At 50.3% G+C, this 23046-nt stretch overlaps 1 protein-coding gene and 1 pseudogene across 1 annotated transcript in view; one reads left to right on the top strand and one right to left on the bottom strand.

The window, feature by feature from the left end:
* Positions 1-23046, top strand: part of LAMTOR5 (late endosomal/lysosomal adaptor, MAPK and MTOR activator 5) — a 301434-nt gene that overhangs the window by 211365 nt on the left and 67023 nt on the right. The gene's annotated exons all lie outside the window — the stretch shown is intronic.
* Positions 878-8376, bottom strand: LOC126930052 (chymosin-like; annotated as a pseudogene).

The following is a 23046-nucleotide window of genomic DNA, read 5'->3' as shown; positions in this document are numbered from 1 at the left end:
CAAGACTAGCTATGATTTAGAAAACAAAGCCCTGTTCAATTGTCTTCCCCCGATGGAAAAGGACTATCTAAAGCGGGGAGTGCAAAGAAAAAGAGAGGAGGGCTGGAGAGCAGACACTTGCAGCTCCCAGCAGAGCACTGTCCAGGGAGTCTGCCAAGCAGACTCCAAGTGCTGTGATCTACCCAAGAGCTGCCCACCTCCCTCCCAAGGTAGCTGAGGGGCCTCAAAGTAGCATCACCGACAAAAACTTCCTAAAGCCACCTGAATCCCCTTGTGTGACCCGGTAATACTTGGATTTCCTGCGTGGCTCTCCCCCATCAGAATGTACAGGGCTCTGTGAGCCTGGGCGCTCACAGGAACTCTGAACACTGGCATTTGGCTTTGACACATCGACCTCTGAAAGCCAGGTTAACACGAACTTACCATCGGCAATGGCACTGCTCTGACCGCTGCCGGGGCCTGAGCCCCTGAGCCTGAGGATGGGAGTCTGGACTGTGGCTCTCCCCCAGGGTGGATGGCAGCCTAGGACTCAGATCTTTCCCCATGCTCCCTGCTCACTCGTTCATCTGGCTTCTTCCAACAGCACTGAGGCCCCTCTCTTAATACAGCTAGAGACTTCCTCTCCAGGGGCCAAGTGTTCTCTATACATCCCCACACCACCATGCCCTTACCTCTCATTCCCCAGGAACAAACGAGTCTTATCATGTGAGGGTCTCCCCTCTTGTGCCCTTTACCCAGAAAGCTCTAGAGTGAAGGACAGGTAGGTAAGGCACACCTTGGTCTTCCCTGACCTGAGCTTGAAATAGTCATTGCCCTCGAGGTAGTCTCCACCCACCAACCCTTCCCACTACGTAGTTTCTGCTGTGCCCACACACCACCTGGCAGTCACATCCACCCCCACAACGGCGCAGGGTTTCAGCCCTGGTGACAACAAGGGAAGTCAGGCTTTGCAGAAATGTGGTGTTTATTGGGAACCATCTGCCTGCACATCTCGTCTATGTGCGTGTGTGTGTTTGGTCACATTGAGGTCCGTGGCCAGTGATGCAATCAGACAGCCTTCGCCAGCCCCACACGGTTATTGGCCCTGTCAAAGATGCTGTAATACTCCCGGATGAAGACACCCCCCAGGATCCACTGCTGGGAACTATTGTCACCCTGGAAACCATTGGTTCAGAAGCCCTGGTCCTGGGGAAGGCAAGGCGGAGATGACGCTGGTCCCAATCCCATTTGCTGTGCCTAAAGATAGGCGTTTATACCCTACCCCCAACTCCTCCTCCTCTGTGACTTCATTTTATCCTTGAAATGACCTTCCCAGATAAACAAGTATTGGATTCATGTCTCAACAGATGAAGAAATTGAGATTCAAAAATTAAATGACATAATGCAGGATCACCGGGTAGGGTCCTGGCATCCTGAGTCCTGTTCCCTGCACTGGACCCCACTCCCCATCACTCATCCTCCCCAGCCCCTGCCTCCTGCTCTCAGCACCTACTGCCCTGATGACCAGCCAGAGCAGGCCTGGGGGTGGAGGTCAGTGGTCAGTGGGGCCAAGGGCCGGGCCCCACAAAGCCCAGGCTGGCTAAGCGAACCCTGCACAGAGCTCTAGGCCCCAGGACTTAGAAGTTTGAGCAGCAGAAGGCGGTTCCCATGGGGAGCTGTGGCCCTGCCTACCCCACCCTCCCTGACACCTTGGCGCACCGCCCCTGCTGTTCCCCATTTTTCCCAGGATGAGGCTGAAGTGGCCACAAATGAGGCCCCAGGACAACATGGCCACTCAGAAGGGCCGGTTGGTCCAAACGCATGCCCCTCCATTCTCTGTAGAGTCCATACCACTTCTTATCACCACCACCAGGGCCTGACTGGGGGGTGGGGGAGGCAGCTGGTGAAGAAGAAGGGGCAGGAGGAGCCCGGGCTTCCCCTCTGAGACTCATACCTGGCTGGTGTAGGCGGAGGGTGTCAGGGGGTACTTCTTGCCATGGATCTCAAAGACAACGGTGGACATGCTGCTCAGGCGCCTGCAGTCGATGTCAAACTAAAGAACCAAGGGAGGTCCTCTTAGAAGCGGCGAGGGTGGAAGCTGACTGGAGGAGGCCCAGAACCCCTCCTGCCATCCCATGATCCATGGGGCAGGGAGGGGGCCCTGCCCACACCTCCGACCACAGGGAGGCTCTCAGGGTGAGGCCCGGTCCCGAGACATGGTTCTCAAAAGAGCCACAGAGGTCATGAACCCAGGGGCAGACCCAAGCTTGGGACCCAGGGGGGTTGCCTCTGTGTCTCCGCGTCTAGGCCCAGCCAGAGCTCACAGGGACGCTGGGAGCACTTGGCTGTCGAGGGGAGAGGGACAGGCTCAGGGTGGAGGAGGAAGAAGGGGCACAGCACAGGCCAGTGTGTCAGGGAGGGCACCCCTCCCAGAGGAACGGGTGGTCAGACGGCAACCGCTCCAGGAGGTATGGGGGCTCCCACAGCAATACAGCCAAAGCCAAAGGCCCCAGCAGAGGCCTCCAGAGAAACCCCAGCCTCAGCTGGGAAATGGGCTCCCTCACCACCTCTGCATCTTCTCGCTTGTGTGAAGGGGCCTCTACTTCAAGGGAACCTTGTGGGGCGGTGGGGCCTGGCCTCACCTCATTGTACTGGCCCGCAGTGGCTCCAATGGCCTGCTGGATGTTGAGAAGGTCACTGCCCGGCCCCACCAGCAGGAAGATGCCGGTGTCCAGGATGGCCTGACAGCCACCGTCACAGGCCCCACCACGCCATCGATGGTGACACTGCCGAGCGTATGCAGGACGGCCTCATCCAGCCCTCCCTCCCCAGGTGCTTCCTACCCTCCCCTGCCAGGATCCGAAGTAGGAAGGGAAGGCCCCCAGCCCTCAGCCCCTTCCCTGGGGCCCCTTCCTGGAGGCCCCAGTACTTTCTGAGCCCAGAGAAAAGATCTAAAACCATTTTCTTCCAATTCAGTGGCTAAATCGAAGATATCCCACTTTTCATGGGGCAGAAACTTCAATAAAACAACAAATTCACCCACATTAAGGGGTAGAACGAGTACTGTACTCATTGCCTGAGATCTGGTTTCAAGTTTTTGATCTGCCATTTACTTGCTGTGTGTCTCCAGCAAGTTACCCAACCTTTGTGTACTCAGGCTTCCCGTCTACAAAATGGGTACATTAATAACCCCTTCCTTGACTTCCTCCAGGGGTGGTCTTGAGGTTCAAACTCGATGTCAGTCCATTATAAAGTGGGGTTAATAGTAGCACCCACCTCATGGGGTCTCAGTGAGGAATAAATGAGACATATAATCATTCAGCACAGTGCCTAGCAGGCGGTAGGTGCCCCAGAAAAGCAGCTGGTCTTGTTCATAAAGTGCAGGTGAATGTGTGGCACTAGCACCGACAAAGGTCACCGACCTTGAAAGTGTCTAGTTCAGATTCTCAGGGGTAGTCTTACGAGCTACTGTGCTGCAGTCCTCAGAGTGTGGTGGCCTGACGCCCAGGCCCTCACATGCCCACACCTGGATCAGCCTCTGGCTGAGGCCCACACAGGGTGGCCGCTCACCCACCTGTCCGCAGTGAACTGCCAGTATTCTTGCACAGGCACGGGTATCCAGTGCAGGGAGCCTGTGTAGTAGGACGGGTCAATGGCCCCCAGCGTGAGCAGGCTCCCCTGGTCATTCCTGAAACCAAGGTGCAGCATGCTGTTTCAGCGAGGCTCGGAAAAGTGGTGCCCAGCCCCACCCTGGGGCCAACGCCACTGAGACCCAGCCCACCCTCCTCCGCCCCACCCCTAACCCACGCTTCAGATGAGGTCTCCAGCCTCCTCTGGCTCCTCCTCCGCTGGGCTTGCTCTGATGTCAGCGGCAGCAACCTTTCTTCTGAGCACTGCAGCCCGCAGCCCGACCCCAGAGGAAGTAACCCACCCCACAGGTCTTGGGACTGCCAGGCTGTGCCCCAGCCACCCTCTGGTGTACCCAGCTGTCTCCCTATGCCCCTACTCCCTGTCAGCTGCCACCCAGGGCTTTCTGCCTCCAGTAGGAAAGGGGATCTTCAACGGAATCTACACTTTGGATGGAAACTGCCAACCGAACGCAAATCCCCTCTGTTCCTCCTGGGGCCGTGTCTCACACATGGCTGGGAAACATACACTGTACCCACTCACTTCCGGAGCACTGCCCTGGGCTCCTAGAACTCATCCAGCCCATCCCAGCTCCCGGCTCTGGTGCACGCTTTCTCCCCAGACAACGCCCACTCCTCCCTCAGCAAAGCCTGCCCTGGCTGCCCTCAGCTGGGGCTTCTTCCCCTGTTATTCAGCCTCTGACACACCCAAATCTCCCCTGCAGCGCCCTATCACAACTGTTTGATTACCATAACGTGTATAATGGTGTGGTGTCTGCCTCTGCTGCTAGAATGTTAACTGCCAGTTTGTCTTATCTGCTGATGTGTCCCCATCTCTGGCAGAGCCCCTGCACATAGTAAGGGCCCAGTAAGTATCTTCTGAGTGAATAAATGCATGAGTGAATACACTAATTAGCTCCCAACTGCCTTCCCCTGCCTCAGCCATCCAGCAGCTTCTCCTGGGGAGGGTCCATTTCTCTCCTCCCTGCCATCCTCCCCTCTGTCTGAGCCAAGTTGCATCATCACAGGATGCAGGGAGATAGAGTAGGAGGCGCAGGGTTGGGAGGGGGAGCCCCAGGCTCCAGGCCTGGCTCGGCCACCACCACTCAGGGTGTTGGTCCCTCCCCAAGCCTCAGCTTCCTCCCTAGTGAAAGGAGTAGGTTGGACTCCTTTGGAGTCAGCTGTAAAAGTCTGTGCATCTCAATGACATCAGCAAATGGTTATTGAGGCCCTGCTACTTTTGGGAAAAAGAACTTGAAAGCCCCTGTGCAGAGGTGGGATTGGGCTTTGTTTTTTGAATGCCAGAAAGGAAAGTTAAATTTTGGTCCAGTGAATTCTGACTGCATAAATGACTGTATCATGGGCCTTTGGACAAGAGGTTGGATGTGCCTGGAAAGGAGAAGGTTTGCTTGGATCTGGCGACTACCCTTGAGTTGCAGCGTCCCCGAGGAGTGGATACTCTCCTCAGCTGACAGTCCTTACAAGGACATCAAACTTAGGCCCCAGCTGGGCACAGCTCCTACCTGCTCATGTAGACTGAGAACAGGTCTTGGGCCACCAGGTGCCTCTGCATCATGTTGTCAAACAGGGGCACTGACTACTCAGAGGCAAGAGAGGGACAGGCCAGCCCCAGGATCCCGTCAAACTCAGAGTAGGTGAAGATGTCGCCAGGATCCTGGGTGCTCAGGCCCACAGTCTGGTGGGAGTCCACAATGTTGGAGACCTGCAGGAGAATCATGTGGAGGCCCTGAACTTTCTGCCCAGAGGCCTGGGTGCCTCAAGGGGGAAGAAATGGAAGGAGGGGGAAGATACTGAAGAGGGTCCTTGACCTCCAGCCCTCACCTGGGCTCCCACCCCCAGCCACACTTGGCCTCATCCTCCCACAAGCCCTGCAACCACTACTGGAATCAGCCTCAGAAGCAGACCTGGGTCCTAAACTAAAATCCTGCCCGGGTGGGACATGGGCCACCCCTGCCAGGGCAAAAAGAAATCTGGACAGAGAGGTGGGGCATAAGCTAGGTGTGGGCCCCAAGTCCCGGCCCAAGTGGCCCCTGCCACACACGCCTCCTTGCCAGCTCTCCCCACTGTCAGAGCAGAGGCTGGGGGCGGGCAGCAAAAGTGACCTAGATAAGGAAATGAGAGCACAGAATAGAAAAAAAGCTGGTTGTTTACTGGCAAGAGTGACGGCTGAGGGAAAGACATACTCCAGGAAAGAACAGGCACCAGGGGTGCTCCTGCCTGGGTCCTGGGTGGGAGGAAGAGCAAGCTGGTGGCCGCGTCCTGGGCAGCTGCAGAATAGCACCTGCTGTCTCCACACCTGCTGAGTCAGACTAAGACAGGGCTTCCCTGGGCCGGGAAGGCAGGTGTGAGGGTGTGAGGTTGGGATGGTGGTTGGGGGAAGGGGGAGGCAGTTCATGCACCCTGGGGGATGTTGTGTGAGGAAGGCGCCTGAGCTCAGACCCTCGTGGTGGTGGCATTCAGAGCTGGCAGACAGGAGCACTGCCTTTGCTGGGTCTGCCAGCCTCTTGTGGCGGTGACTGAGAGCAGGGAGACTGCCTCTACCACAGGCTCCAAGATTTCTTGAAGAGGAACAGCCATGGCGAGGCAGAGGCAGAGGGACGCTTTCCACTCCGTTAGTGGAAAAGCTGGCAGAGCCACTCACATCCAGGTAGTTGGTCAGAGACTCGCTGGCCACCACCCCAGAGTTGGAGTGCTTCCAGCTGACCACATAATGGTGATTCCTCAGGAAGTCCTCCAGGAGCCCGTGCTCCTTCAGGGTCCTCCTCAGCGACTTCCCTTTGTGCTGAGGAACCCTGAGGAGATGGGGAAGAATTCGTAAGCAGGGTGTGCATCTCCCGCAGGCTGTCCAGCCTCCCAGAAGTGGGCTCCATAAAGCACTCCCTACCCTCTGTTCCCAGCCAGCTTTCTGATCAATGGCCCACTGACCCCAGGCCAATGGCTTTCAAACCTTTTAAAATCATAACTCAAAGTAAGAAATGTATTTTACATCAGTTCAAAAATCACTGCCTATCCTTACTAACTGCAGTGCACTCTCATATTTTCTACGGCTTTTCTCTTTTTCTAATGCTGGTGGAGACCCATTAGAGGTATTTTGCAACCCACTAATGAGTTTCGAAACCCATGGTTTGAAAGGCACTAAGCACATTATCACTCATTCAGTCACCAAATTCTTGCTGTGCCAGACACTGCACGGGGCATGGGGGACACAATATTGGAAAGGGCACCATCTCTGCCCGCCGGGAGCGCACTGTCTGCAGTAAAAAACGACGTCTCCCACATGCTGGCAAATGCTAAGACAATGATCTTGCCCTCTGCCAAGCCCCTTTCTCCACTCTCTGGATAGCTTTTACCCTAAGATGAGTGGAAAATTCTCAAAGTGTTTCTCAGCACAGAGCCTGGTCTCACAGGGGCCTCCTGAGGAAGCTTGAGTTTTAGATGATGAAGGCAGATCAACAGTGGAGAGATCAAGAGAGGAAATGCAGAAGCTGGTTCTAGACCTGGCGCTGCCCTATCTGTGTCAACTTGGGTGGCTCCCCAAAGCCCTCTGAGCTTCAGCTCCCTTAGGTTAACCCCTTCCTTTCTAGCCATTCTCCTGGCCCTGCCTTTGACTAGCCCTGTGGCTTAACCTCTCTGGTCCTTAGTTTCCTCTCCTGTAGATAGAAGTAGAACTTGGTGATTCCCACGGTCCCGTGTACCCCTAAGAATCGCGTGGTCCTCCTCTGTGAGACTGCTGAGATGTGCTTTGAGAGCCATACAATGGCAGCTGTTCACATCCCAAGTGCTGGGGCAGATAGCGCCCCTGGGACTTGGAGGAACTTTATTTTCAGGACTGCCACAAAGATTCCTGGCCAGTTGAAGGCACCCTGACCCCTTTTCAGGGATCCAGATTTCTCAGGGTGGGATCGGAGCTTCTCTGTGCTCAGGATTTGACCAGATTCAAACCTGAGCACCTGCAGATTACTGTGTGATGTCATGGCGAGAGTGCAAGTCCACCAGAGGCCGAGTCCAAGCTCCTCCATTACTAGTCATGCAGCCTCAGACAGCTCAGGGACCCTCCTTAGAAACCCTTCCTAAACAACAGTGTCTCCTCTGTAAAATGCAAATGATAATATCTACTTAATCCATGAGGATTTGTGGCTTAGTGGAGTGCTTGGCACCTAGGAGCAAACGGCTCAATCAATGTCAGTTATTATTTTGGGAGGAGAACCTGGGATCTTCACCCACAAAGACAGTATAATAGAGAACTTTATTTTGTTTAAGAAATGCATATATAGCTCTTACAGTGTGCACTGTTTGAAGCCTTTTTTAAATATTAACTCTCCTCACAACATCCCTATGAGATGGACACTACCATTATTCAAATTTTATGAACAGAGGAGGAAACTGAGGCATAGAGAGTTAAGTTAGTGATGCAGCTGGGGATCAAACCCCAGGCAGTTTCACTCCAGAGCCAGGCCCTATTCCCCCAGTTGCCCATCTGGCTCCCTGTTCTTTTCACCACACTGTGAAGTGCTGGAGTAAACAGAAGCAAAGGTCCCAGCATGCAAAGGCAAGACTGACAGGGAGCTGTTGAACTTGCAGCACTTCTCCCAAGACTCCCTGGGGGACCAATGGCTGGAAGACCAAGGACAGACCTCCCAGAGAGGACGACGAGATGCCCTTGCCCTCCCCTGGGCTCTGATGTTCACCTGGTGATGGCATTGACCTTGGAGAGAGCAAAGACTGCAAGGAGCACCACGAGGCACCTCATCCTGGCCCGCAGGCTGGCCACTGCTCCAGCCAGAGCCCGCTCCACAGCCTTCATAGAGGGAGCCAGGTGTCCTGTGGCTGGAAGCCCAGACTTCAGAGATAGCTCCTGACTGTAGGTCACTCCACAAATACAGTGAGAGAGTGCTTAGGATACCTAAGAACCATGCTGATAAGGACCACTCACACTGAGTCAGGCCATTTGTGGCCCTTATCAGCATGGGTCTTAGGTATTCTGAGTGTTATCTCAGAATATCTGTATTCCAGGGACTTCAAAGTTGAAAGATATACATGCTTGGTCTTCAGGCTGAGAAATGTCAACATAGGCCTCTCTGACCTGCTCCCCACTTGCAGACGGGACTTCTCGAGCCAACACAGGGGAGGCGTTGCCAGAAATGTGTTCCATGTTCCACCTTATGCTCTGTAAGAGGCCTGTTCCCCGCAGATCCCACTCCAGCCTTATATGCCTCTCCTGCGATCTGACAACACCAGAAGCTGGTAGCCGGCCCTATCCGTGAATCTGCCCCCAGCCCAGTTTTCCAGTGGCAGGGGGACTCGGTCTTCCCCCAGAGTGGCATCTGTGGCAGAGAGGAATTGTTCGTTCTGTCATCCCCGTGAGTGGAGCTTGGGGTTTAGCGCACAGAGCAGGTGTGGCCTCCACTCCCACAGAGCACAGTCTAAGAGAGAAGGCAGGCCCGAGGCACAGGCACCCCTAGGGACACAGGCCCTGTTCCACGGTGGAAGGGTGCTGAGGAGGGGAGGGGTAAATCGATGCCACATCACAATGGCATTGGAAGAACAGGGCAGGGCTGAACCAGGAAGGCAGACAAGTGCCCCCGCATAGAAGAAGGGAAATACGGCAGTGATAGGGCAGGGAACAGCTTAGGCCAAGACTCACCCTCTGAGTCCCATTGGAGTGTGCAGACAGAGCCCCTCAGAAGCACATGTGCAGGGGTGTGTTGAGTAGAGACCCCTAGAGTCTAGGCCAGAGATTCTCTGAGGCTTGTAGCCAGAGAGAGAGTCAGGATAAGAAGGAAAACAAAGGCTGTGGCCATGAAGCTGATGGAGAAGATCGTGTTCCAAGGACCAGGGGAGGCTAACGCTGGCAAATCAGGACCGTGTAAGGGTTAGGTCGGCAAAATAGGAAGGCAAGGGCTTCAGGTCCATGGTAGAGTAGGAGAGCACGATGCCAGCCGCCCAATGCCTGGCAGGACAGATGTCCACGTGGAGAGGGAGGCCTGGTGGGGATGTAAGAAAGGGCAGGCAGGAGCAGCCAAAGAGGCTGGCATGTGGAAAGGGACAGGCTCTGGAGTTGCATACATTTGATTTGCAAGGGCCTCAGGAGGGAGACTTAGTAGGCCAGTCAACAGAACTGATGTTTTGTAGCAGAATTAGGAATGTGGCGAGACCTGATCCCCGCCATGGCAATGCCTCCCGCCCTGCCGCATCCCTTCACAAAGCTGATGGCCAGGTCCCCAGAAGGCCAGGACACTGCCACTCCCCATGCCCTGGGAAGTGACCACAAACACATCCAGCTGTCTTGTGGCACCCACCCTCCCCAGATGCCAGGAGCAGAGATCAAAGTCAACGCTAAATAGCACAGCTTGCTTCCCGATTTCTTCCCTGAGGAGGCCGCCCTGCCAAGCCAGGGCCTGCATGCCCCACACTGATGGCCCTGCCTCTGAGCAGTGCTTCCTGCCACACCAGCACCAAATGTGATGTGCTCAAGGAATAGTAGTTTCTCAAGGAATGTTTGGTTAAGCAAATGAATGAGTGCATGGCCTTGCCACTACTTTTGAGAAGCAGCTGGAAAAGTAGCAGGTGACATCCTTTTGATGTCCTGCATACAAGGAGATGGCGGCTCAGAGAGGTCAAAGGTTTGGCCTGTAATGAAGACAGAGCTTGGAACTGTCCTGAGACTCCTAGTCTAACACACTGCACACTACACCACAGACTCAATGTGTTTACAATATCAGATGTGAAGGCAGCTCTGCTTCAAGCTCACTCCTCCCCACCTCTGGGCACCCCTGCAGCATCTAGGGCTAGGGTTCTCTGGGATTAGCAAGATCAGGAGGAAGAAGGGCTGCACCACTCTGCCTCATGTCACCAGTGACCCAACCTGAACCCAGCAACAAAGTCTCCTGAACAAAGACCCTGGACATCAGGCTCAGCCAACTCTTCCACTGGAAGGTGATTCTCAAAGCCAAGAATCAAAGATCCCTTAGCACTGGTTGCTCTGCGTTTGTTCACAAGATTGGAATCAGTCTAACAGCATTCAGCTGCACACTATTAAGAACCCTGACCCAGAGAGCACAAAGCATCAGGAGAGCTTATCCCGGCAGGCCAAGAACTGCAAAAACTTTTAGGGTGCAGGGAAGGTCATGTGATAGAATTAAGAAGAGTCAAAGAGACCCAAGTTTATATTCCAGCTCCACTTTTTATTAGCTGGGTGACTTGGAAACGTAGTTAAGCATTCTAAACTTCTGTTTGCTCATCTGTGAAATGGAGCTTTTTAAAGGAGTAAATGCATAGTGTCTGACACTAAGTGAATATACCATAAATATTATAGATTTTTAGTGGGCTGAATAATATTCTGAGTCTTCCTTATGTAGAAAGTCTGTTTTCTGCTTTCTCTTTATCTCATGAAAGGAAAAGCCTGCTCTGCCTTTCTTTGCCTCACAAAAGGTGTGTGCAGAGCAGAGAGCAGAAGTCGCCTGCAGGGTTTTCAGGGCACTGTTGCCTGAAACCTAAGCCCATGTGAGAACCCAAGGCTCCTTGGAGGATGCAGAAGGAAGAAGCAAGAGAGACAGGCAGGTCTTGAGTGGCAGGGCCTTGAGCCCTGCTCCATGGTGGTAGCCCAGGGAAGTGGAAAGCCCAGAGAAGAGCGGCTGTGTGGCCTGTCTGGGGGAGTATGACTAAGGCAGCTTCCAGAAGATTGGGTTGGCCCAGACAGGGCATGGAAACAACGGGGGCTGGGGCAGGGACAACAAAGACCTGGCATGCTGGAGAGTCACCTGGATCAAAACACAACAATGGGGCATTGACAAAAATGACCAAGATTTATTTTCCTCTCAACCTTGGGGAGGAAGGCAGGGATAGGCAGGAGGGTCAGTGGGGGAGGAAGGGAGGGATGCACCACCAGCCTGACTCAGCAACAAACTCTCCTGGACGATGGCCCTGGATGCCAGACTCCGCCACCCCTCGCTGTGCTCTTGGAAGATGGGGGCACACTGAGGAAATTCAATTGATTTACAAAAGACAAAAAGACCTGCTGCTCTGTACACACCTGAGATTTGGACTAGCGCCGTGAGCTTGTAACTCTCACATTTTACAGATGAGGAAATAGGACCGGAGATTGAGGTGAGTCATTCAGAGTCACGCAACTGTAGTCATTTGTGAGTCATATTTATAGAAAGCCAAACACATGCCCAGCACTTGATACTCTTATCTTTGATCCTTACATGACCCTCTCAGTATCTCTGCCTCGAGCCTTTGGAAGAGGCAAATGAGACACTTAGAAGTAACTTGCTGAAGGTCACACCACTTTGTAGTTGAGCCCAGGATGGTCACACATGCACTCCCAGGGGCTGTACTCCCTGCCACCTGGCCCCCTGCAGCACATGGCATCATCTCATTGGACTTCCTCCTGAAGCGCTTTTCACAGTGGGGTCACGCATTAGATCCTTCCATCTCCCATCCAATTATGGGATCCTTAGTCTCTGTGTCCATAGCAAATTCATAGAAGATGCTCAAGAAATTGACTTGAATTGGCTTTATTGGCGCTCATATTTGAGTGGAGATCAGAAGTGGAGATCAAGGTGTTACAGTAGGTAGCTAGCGAGGTATGAGTACGGCAGAAGACTCTCCACACACACATCAGGAGTGTTTGGTGACCATCAGGCTGTTGTTAACTGTCTCTCTAAAGTAATAATTGGTCACAGCCAGCACCAGCAATAGGCAGTCTCCTAGTTGATAGGAAACACCTGGAACTGGTGATCAGCAGCTTCCCAATAAGCTCTCAGGAGTCAGGAGAAATAATGCAAGATCCCGGAAGTATGCCAACGTATAAAACCCCAAGTCACGAGGTCAAGCCACGCATTTGGTCTCAAGTCGCCTGTTTGGCCCTCTTCCAAGAGTACTTTCCTTCCTGCACTAAAGCTTTTTAGTAAACTTTCTCTCCTGCTCTAAAACTTACCTCGGTCTCTCCTTCTGTTCTTTCGCCCCTCAGTTGAATTCTTTTTTCTGGGGAGGCAAGAATTGAGGTTGCTGCAGACCTGTACAGGTAACTACCACTGCGAACAAAACGGGGTGTCCCTGGGCACCGATTTGTTATAGCCACTTTGTGGGTCAGTCCCCAGGCTCAAGGAATCTAGACCAAGGGGAGTCATCCCCCTCCAGCACCAGGTAACCAGTGATGAAATCTTACCGTGGCTTTTCTAAAAATTTGTTAGAATTTTTAGAATTCTGCAATTAGCAAAAGATGACTGAATCGTGTCCACACTTGAAAAGCCTCAGAGCCTGAAGGAGACTAAGGGGCCCTGGGGCATACTGTAGGACAAATAGAGAGCAATGGCTCAAGTGGAAGAGACCCCGGGAGGTGGAGACCTAACAAGCATCGCCCTGCACGTTTGTAGAAATCCCCACCCTTCTTCTTCCTCCCAGTGAAATGGCCCCTGTGCGTGGTGTAATGGCCTGTCCACGTGCCGAGGTCAGCAGAACATTTGGGTGAGAATAACTCCCAGCCGCCATACCTGCACAGTTATTTGTTCTGCATTAAGTGGCCTGAGCCCTGGAAACCTCTGCTCAATGCATCATGGAATTGCCAAGCCCTCTTGGGAGAAAGAATGGGGCGTGGGCCCCACCCTGCTCATGGAAGAGCATATTCTTAGTTCTGAGAAATAGCAATAGTGAAACCCATTCCTGGTTCCTGAATGGGAACCATGCAGGTCTCTGGGCAGGGAGGGCGGCACCCAGCAGAGAGAAGCCCATAGGTTGGTCAACCAGCACCTCATCAGGCCACTCCCATCTCAGGAGCTTTTACCAGCAGAGACCTGCAGACCAAGCTCCTGACCACCAGGAGTCTGGCCCTATCCACTTTCCCAGCCTCATCTCTGCAGCTTCCCAGACAGGAACAGGCACAAACACTCATCATGCCTCAATCATGACACGCATGACCCTGTCTCCACACTCTGCTCAGTGCTTCATTGAGATTGGAACACCCTCCCCACCTCCTCTCCATCTTGGAGAAACTTACCTAATACTCTTTTATTCGTTTCAATGTGACATGCAACTTCTCTCCTCACTGTGCTTTTACCTATGCTATACCTTTTACCTATGCTCTAATGCCCTTCTCTCTATTTTCTGCCTACCCAACTTCTTCAAGATTCTGCTCAAAAGATATATCCTATGGGCTGGGCATGGGCTCAGTGGCTCACGCCTGGAATCCCAACAATTTGAGAGACTGAGGCAGGACGGTCATTTGAGCCCAGGAGTTCAAGAGCAGCCTGGGAAACATAATGAGACCCCATCTCTGTTGTAAATAAATACAGAAATAATTTTAGAAAATGGTATGTCCTGTGTGAAGCCTTTTCTTATATCGCCTATGAGATCAATTAGGAACAGGTTTGGCTGCAAGTAATTGAAAATCTAACTACGGTGGTTTAAATAGCAGTTTATTTTTCTCACAGAACAAGAAGTCCAGAAAAATATGGAATTGGTTCAATGGACACCACTACAATTCATTTGGCCTTTTCCTTATGGCTGTAAATGGCTGTTACAGCACCAAACATCACATCCCATCTCAAAGCAAGAAGAAGGGGAAGTGGGAAGATGCAGTACCAGCAGACTGCTCATGCCTGATGAACTTCATTTTATAGCTCCCAGCTACAAGGTAGGCTGGAAAACTGAGGATTGCACCTTTTTGTCTGTATAGTGGAAGCAGACAATCAGGTGCTGTTGAGCCCACCACATTGTCTGCAGTAACCACCCACGCCACCACCAGCACAGTTTGCTCCTCGGTCTGGGATGTTTTCAGAGTGCTTATCTCACTGCTGAGTGATGGCTTACACATCAGCCTCCCTCTGGACTAAGAACTCAAGCGTATGAATTTTGTCTGAATTATCTCTGTAACTCTAAACACCTAGAACAATGCCTAACCTACAATAGGCACTCAGTAAATGTTAAATTCATCCTCCCATTCACTCAACAGCTATAGACAGAGGTAAGCAAATGAGGCCATGGGACTTCCTTCCCAAAAGAGGTCTCCAGTGGCCGAAATCAGGGAGTAAGTGCCCAGGTGACCCATGTATGAACAGTCAGTGGCCTGTGGCCCACCACAGCTATACCTCCTCCTCTCTGCCAATGAGGTCACCTGGCCCTTGTGCCAAGCACTAAGCATGTGGAGGTGAGTAAGTTCCTCTCCCTGCCCTGAGGGAGCCTGTAGTCCAGTGGAACACACAGACATGTAGGCAACTAAGTATAATTCAATGCATGAGTCCTTTTCTTGGCTTATGGACCAGTGCCACTGGGGAAGGGAGAGTAGAGCACTAGACACCATGAGGAAGGGCAGGGAGCTTCACCCAGGGATGAGCTGGTATATTGACCATGTTCTCTGATTTTCCATATTCTTGATGCCCTGGCATCTGCGGCCTTAATCCTTGACAGACTGCCCCTCACAGGACTAGCTAATTCCTAGGGATGGCAAATGACTCCCTTGTGAGCGTGTCTTTGATATACAAACCAACCCACCCAGAGCCCACACCCCCAACCCTCTCCTTTATCAAACTCTCAAAGAGCAAGCCAATTTTCTCCCTGCCCTAAACCACCCCAGGGTCAAATACCACTCCTCTAGCCCAGAGTCCGCTGAAATTACTCAAACTATACAATTCTAAGCTTATTCAGAATACCTACCCTGCGTCACCCATTCCTTCACGTAACAACGCAATAAAGGCTCTATGTCACACTTTCCTTTCCCTTGACCATCCCGGACAACTCTCCCACAACCTCCACCTCCTGACTGACCCCAGTGCTTCCCCATGTGGCCCTACATGCCTCCTATGCCTAGGGGTCTGTACGTACAAACTTCTTCCTTCATGACAATCATGTCCCTGTCTGCATGTCCTACCATACCTAATTAAAACAAACCCCAGGTATAAATTTCAGAACAGCTGGCTAGAAGGAATATAATGGGGCTGGTCCTGGGGAGCAGCTAGCACATCCCTGGGCAGATCTAGCCAGGAAACCCAGCTGACAGATGCTGCACTGATCAAGGTAACACTGAGATGCTGACTTAGATACAGAGCGAGAGATGAGATGATCCGTGGGAGATCCTCCTGCCCCTAGTCTGGACCCTCTTTGATGCTCCCAACTTGAGAACTAGACATTAGTTTCATGATGCTCCTGTCACCAATATTTCAAGATAATTTGGGAAGTGGTGAGGAGAGATTCAGCTGCTCCCTTAGCAAGGCATCAAGCTTGATCACATAACAGTGAATGTTGGCGAGCACTGCCGCTGACCAGGCAGCATCCTAAGCCCTTTATATGTATAAAATCACTTCTTCCCAGTCACAGACCACCACAATCCTGTAATTGAGGTACTATCTGTCTCATTTTAAGGGAAGTGAAGCACAGATCCATTCAATAACCTGCCCAAGATCACACAGTCAATAAAGGGCAGGCCCGGGATTCAGACTTAGGTAGCATGACTCTAGAATGAGTGCCCTGAATGGCGACAACACGAAGTCGGGGCTGACGCTTGCAGCTTTGTTACTGCAGTGCCCAGCAGGCACCGCGGAGATGGGGGCAGATGTCTGGAAGCAGAGGAGGTGATGAGTGGAAAGCAGGAGATGAAGGCTACTTTCTTCCTGGGCAGCCACTGGCGGGACCAGGCTTTGCTCTCTCACCCAGGGTGCGGTGCAGAGTCTCCACCGGACTCCACCACAGGGAGGAAGACCGAGGCTACCCAGCCTCCTGGCTGCTGGCCGTGGCTCTAGCCCCCTCTTGCCTGTGTGTCAAGAGAGAATCCAAAACAAGTTTCCTTTTGCTCTAAAGGGCATGATTAGGACAATTGACAAAATAGTCTAGATCAGATGATAGTATTGTTCTGATGTTAATTTCCTGACTTCTATATTTGTACCAATTTTCATGTTAATATTTACAAGAAAATATCCTTGATTTGGGAGGAATACTGAAGTAAAGAGTATTATGTCAGGCCGGGCACAGTGGCTCATGCCTGTAATCCCAGCACTTTGGAAGGCTGAGGTAGGTGGATCACTGAGGTCAGGAGTTCAAGGCCAGCCTGGCAAACACGGTGAAACCCTGTCTCTACCAAAAATACAAAATTAGCCAGGTGGGGTGGCAGCTGCCTGTAATCCCAGCTACTTGGGAGGCTGAGGCAGGAGAATTGATTGAACCAGGAAGCGGAGGTTGCAGTGAGCTGAGACTGTGCCATTGCACTCCAGCCTGGACAACAAGAGTAAAACTAAGTCTCAAAAAAAAAAAAAACAAAAAGAGTATTATGTCTGTAACTTGCTTCCTAAAAGATCCAGGGGAAGAAAAACATACATATATCTTCTATATAACTTATATAGATGTGTGTTTTCTTTATACATATATATAAAATATAGATAATTATATATTTTATATATGATACTTGTTTTCTTTTATACATAAAATATATAAATATATTATATATTATAATACGTATTTTAATATCTAGAGACAGTAAGAGAGGAAAAGGAGGGGGGGAAGGGGAGAGGGAGGAATAGCGGACAGAAAAATAATGCAAATGCGGTGAGGTGTCAACATTACCGATATTTGGGTTAAGGTATGTAGGGACTCTTTCTGCAAGGTTGAAATTATGTCTAAATAAAAAGATTTTAAAGATTGAGATAATCCAAAGACCTCTCCAAAACCGTATTTATAAATATGACACATGCCACCCAGCATGTCCAGAGGGAAGAAGGTGGAAACTAGACAGGGACAGAGCTGGTTACTCACAGCCCAGGGCCCGGCTTGGAAACAGGCATGTGGATTTGGATTCACTGGGGGCTGCAGGGAAGTGGGGTTAGCAGACAGGTCCTAAATCCCATTTCGGAGTATTTTTCAGGTAGGAAGGTAAAAAGAAGAGAAAAGCAGAGTGGGAGAGAGGAGGATGGGGTGAGAAGTTTCTGTGGTAGGAAGCAGGTCCCTTCCAACTTTGTCCCCACCACCACGCAACACCTAGGCACCGTGACTGCACAGGGCAGTCCTAAAATGGGATGACGAAGAGGGACATGCCGAACACGAGCCCTCTGCAGGACAATGAGGCATTAGCACTGCGTCACACATCTTGAGATCATGAACGATTTGTTTTGTAAACCCAGTTTGTGCTGGGCGCAGTGGCTCATACCTGTAATCCTACCACTTCCGGAGGCAGAAGCAGGTGGATCACTTGAGCCCAGGAGTTCGAGACCAGCCTTGGCAACATGGTGAGACCCTGTCTGTAGAAAAAATACAAAAATTAGCCGGGGGTGGTGATGCACGCCTGTAATCCCAGCTACTCAGGAGGCTGAGGCTGAGGGAGGATTGCTTGAGCCAGGGAGGTAGAGGCTGCAATGAGCCAAGATGGCACCCACTCCAGCTTGGGCAATAGAGCAAGACCCTGTCTCAAAAATAAAGAAAGAAAGTTGTAAGGAATCGCTTAGTAGTTGGGAAGGAAAACTTGTTCAAAATCTAATGTTTAAGATCTTCATAATATTAGATTTGGTGAGGTCTTGATATGACACCAAAAGCACAAGAAACAAAGGGGAAAATAGATAAATTGGACTACATCAAAATTAAAAAACGTTTGTGCATGAAATGATACACATCAACAAAATGAAAAGGCTACCTGTGGAATGGGGGAAAATGTTTGCAGATCATATATCTTATAAGGGCTAATATCCAGAATATGTAAAGAACTTCTACAATTCAACGACAACAACAAAAAACAAATAACTTGATTTTTTCTTTTTTTTCTTTTTTTTTTTTTGAGAGGGAGTCTTGCTGTGTTGCCCAGGCTGGAGCACAGTGGTGTCTACTTGGCTCACTGCAACCTCTGCCTCCCAGGTTCAAGTGATTCTCCTGCCTCAGCCTCCCGAGTAGCTGGGATTACAGGTGCCCACCACCACACTCGGCTAATTTTTGTATTTTTAGTAGAGACAGGGTTTCACCATCTTGGCCAGGATGGTCTTGAACTCCTGACCTCTTGATCCACCCACCTTGGCCTCCCAAAGTGCCGGGATTACAGGCATGAGCCACTGTGCCTGGCCATAACATGATTTTTAAATGGGCCAATGACTTGAATAGAAGTGATTTCTTCAAAGAAGAGATACAAATGGCCAAGAAACATGAAAATTTGCTCAACATCGCTAATTACTAGGGAAATACAAATCAAGACCACAATGAGATATCACATCACACACATTAGGATGGCAGCTATCAAAGGAAGGAAGGAGGGGAGGAAGGAAGGGAAGTGAGGGAGGGAAGGAGGGAAGGAAGGAAAAGAAGGAGGGAGGGAAGGAAAAAGGGAAGAAAGGAAAGGAGAGAAAACAACAAGTGTTAGCAAATACACACAGAAACTGGAAACCTTGTATATTGCTGGTATGCATGTGACACGGTGCAGTCATTATGGAAAACGGTACAGCAATTCCTCAAAAAATTAAAAGTAGAACACTGTATGATTCAACAATCCCCCTTGTGGGATTCTTCAGTTCACTCAGATGAATTGAAAGCTGGGTCCCAAAAAGATATTTATTTGTACACCCATGTTTGTAGCAGCATTATTCACAATAGCCAAAAAGTAGGATCAAGTGTCCCTCCACAGAGGAATGGATAAACAAAATGTGGCGTGTGTGTATGTCTGTGCATGTGTATGTGTGTATACATATATATATATATGAATATTATTCAGTCTTAAAAAGAAAGGACATTCTAACACATGCTACAAAATTGATGAATCTTGAAGATGCTATGTTAAGTGAAATAAGCCAGTCACAGAAAGACAAATACTGTATGATTCCGCTTATATGACGCACACAGAGGAGTCAAATTCAGAGACAGAAAGTAGAATGGTGGCTTCCAGGAGCTGGGAGCAGGGAGAGAATGGGGATTTATTGTTTAATGGGTGCAGAGTTTCAGTCTGGGAAGATGAAAACGTTCTGGAAATGGATGGTGGTGATGTTTGCCCAAGAACATGAATTTACTCAATGCTGCTGAACTATACCCTTAAAAATGGTTAAAATGGTAACTTCTATGTCATGTATGCAACACAGTAAAAAATAGGTTTACTTGTAAATAACAACAAATACACTCTTGTGAACCAAATATCATAAACTATAATCTAATGAATGGAAGGAATATGCACCTTTTGAAAACTCAGAATACTAAGAGGGACAACTTCAGGTTTTACGTTCTCTCTTTGAACATCTGCAAAACTCGCTCCTCCCTGGCATGGGTTCCGGGGGCCTGGTCACTGTGAAAAGGGGAGGGACAGGGTCTGAGTCATGGGGTTTTCAGGACTAGAGGTGACCTTGGCAATGTCTCTTACACAGCCCTGGGTCCCTGAGTGCCCATTGTGTGCTCAGCGCCCCTGCTCTGCCCTTGTGGCAGTCATCCCTCCCAGCCTCAGCGTCATCATCTGGAAACATCTTCTACCTTATAGGATTTTTGTGATGATCAATGAGGCCATGCAAGGTGCCTGGCAATAGCAGGCACTTGATGAATGCAAGCTCTTATTATTCTCCTCTCATCTAATCATCAACAAGAGCATGCAGGGTAGTTGCTATTATCTATATTTTGCAAATGAGAAAAATGAAGCTTAAAGAAGTTAAGATGTTACTCAGCTCCAAGATCAGAACACAGTGTTGCTAGGATTTCAATCCAGGACCCGTTCAATTCCAAAACCCATGATCCTTCTACCCCAGCCTGCTCAGACCTCATTTCACAGATGAGAAACATGAGGCTCATTGACACTGGCAAGAGTGAAAGCCCGGATGACCACAGGGGCTAGGCAGGTAATGGAGAAGGGTATGTTAGCCGATGTTAAAAAAAAAAAAAAAAAAAAAAAAAAAAAATCACCTGCCAGAGATTCTACCAAATTATATCCATTTTTACTAAACTAAGGGGTAGGCATGTAACATTATATAGGCCTACAAAATACTAGAGATTGTGCTTTAAATTTTAAATTTAGAAATAAGTGTTGAAAAATAATTTTAGGAGAAACCAGATCAAAAAAGAAAAAAAAATGCAATTCAATTATCTTCCAAATTGTTCCATTTTACAGGTCTCCCTGTGTTGCCCAGGCTGGTCTCGAATTCCTGGCCTCAAGCAATCCTCCACCTCAGCCTCCCAAAGTGCTGGGATAATAGGCATGAGCCATGAGGCCCAGTGTCCTTCCAATTTTTTTTTTTTTTTTTTTCCAGAGAGTCTCGCTCTCTTGCCAGGCTAGAGTGCAGTGGCGTGATCTCGGCTCACTACAACCTCTGCCTCCCAGGTTCAAGTGATTCTCCTGCCTCAGCCTCCTGAGTAGCTGGGATTACAGGCACACACCACCAGGCTCAGCTGATTTTTGTATTTTTAGTAGAGATGGGGTTTACCATGTCGGCCAGGATGGTCTCGATCTCTTGACCTTGTGATCCGTCCACCTTGGCCTCCCAAAGTGCTGGGATTACAGGCGTGAGCCACCTTGCCTGGCCTCAATTTATTTTTTAAGTATAATGCAGGTCGACACCTGCAGACCAAATTGTCTGCAGGTCAGATGCTAACCCTAGCCACCAGATGGTCACTCTGAGGAAGGTATAGTGGAGGCCAAGATCAATAGTGGGTTCAGGAACATTTGAAAAGAGAGATAATATCACAAGTTGGTGCCACTGTGGGAACCCACGCTAGGGATGCCAGGACTTGCCATTTTCCAAGAGATATAGGAAATGTGGATGTGGGGAGAAATATACCAGCTTTGAACTAAGACCAACCATTTCTTTTTGCCCTGTGCAGACAAAATAGCAGAGGTCTGTAGGGCAAGCCTCTCCTCCCACCCAGTGACAGTCTACAGGATGAGCCACTTCACATACTGGCAAAACCCAGACTAAAGAAAAATCTGCAGATTCCCGAGCCATGATGGAACCAACCAGTGGCTTCTCCAGCCCGGACCAGTCCAGAGTGGGAGCAGGAGGTCCCCAGGGGAAAGGATGGAAGGAGGAAGGAGACTGCGGATGACGCCCAACCCCGACAGTCCCAGCCGAAGGAGACAGGTGTACAGACACGGGGGCATCAAACTCTCTCTCCGACTTCAGGGTTCAATTATTTTCTTCCATCAGATTTTTGCCCAAAGCTATATCCAGAGATTTTCAGTAATCCCACATCAATGGAAGGACTGCACAACATCTAGCCACATTAATTAAAGAGGATTTTTTTCCTTTGAGACGAATGCGTGTTAAAAATATCAAATATTAATCACCAGCAACATTAATTTATAATAACGCTTGTCTCCCTCTCAACTTCTAAGTTGACATCTGGCATGACTGCTTTGAAACTAACACCCGCTCCATTGCAGGAATTATAAATAGCCTGAGTTAAAATCTTCACCTTGAACTGAACAGACTGACTCCACGGGGTGGTTTACAGAATGAAGAGGGCTGCAGCATGCAGTAAAATCCTGGGTGGGTCTACTGGGGGTAGCAGTCAAAGCATTATTTTAAGGCAGCAATCCTGAGGCGGGGAAGGGTCAGGGAGAGGAGTGTGAGCACGGAGGGCCCTGCCCTGCTTCCTCCTCATGGGGCAGTGTGCCCAGGTGTAGGGCTGCAGGAGGCCAGCCTCACTCCCACCTGGCCGATTTCATGAGCCATCAGAGGAGGGGGTGGGCACAGGCTGTTCTATTCTACCCTGATTAAGTGCACAATCCAGTTTCTATACTTGCCTTTTGAGGACTGGTTGGTGCAGATGCTGTCTTTTACTGAGTAGAAGGCAGAGCCTACTTTATATAAAGAGAAGAAAAAATTCATCTATCAGCCTACAAAGCACATTCATTCTATAAGCCTATCTAGTAGTGATATTCACAGTTACTGTGCTTCCTCTATGTGCCAGCCTGGGGCTTGCTCCTCGTATTTAGTCCTCACAACAACCTCACAAGATAAGCTCTAACAGGAACCTATTTTACCAGTGAGGAAATTGAGTTAGAGGAGCAAATTTCTCCAGGTGCTGCAGCTAGGCGGTGGCGGGTGGAGCAGGATCCAAACCAAGAAGAGTGGGTAAATGGGGCCTTTTTGCTTCACCCTTTTCCAACATTTCTCAAGCTACTAAAACTCTAGCTTGCCAGACTTCCTATCCAGAAATCCAGATCCAGTGGCTCTGGGCTGGGGCACGGGATTCTGGGTACTTGACAAGCACCCCAGGTGAGTCTAACCCTAGGGGAGTTTGGGGGAGCACTGCCGAGGATGCCCTCGTGACAGCCTATGGGCAGCCAGGGGTTACTGTTCCCATTTACCAGATGTGGAAACAGACCCTGACTCAGGATGCTGAGATGAGACTTTTGGTCCCAGGACCACCAAGCAGACCTCTGACCACCTGCCTGAAGGTCAGAGAGAGGACAGAGCAGGAAGAGAGGGCGCCTTGTAGAGTGGGAAACAGTGGGGATAGAGTCTGAGAAATAGGGTGGGAG

Source organism: Macaca thibetana, chromosome 1, assembly GCF_024542745.1.
Source record: "Macaca thibetana thibetana isolate TM-01 chromosome 1, ASM2454274v1, whole genome shotgun sequence".
NCBI lineage: Eukaryota > Metazoa > Chordata > Mammalia > Primates > Cercopithecidae > Macaca > Macaca thibetana.
This window is presented reverse-complemented; position numbering and strand designations above follow the sequence as displayed.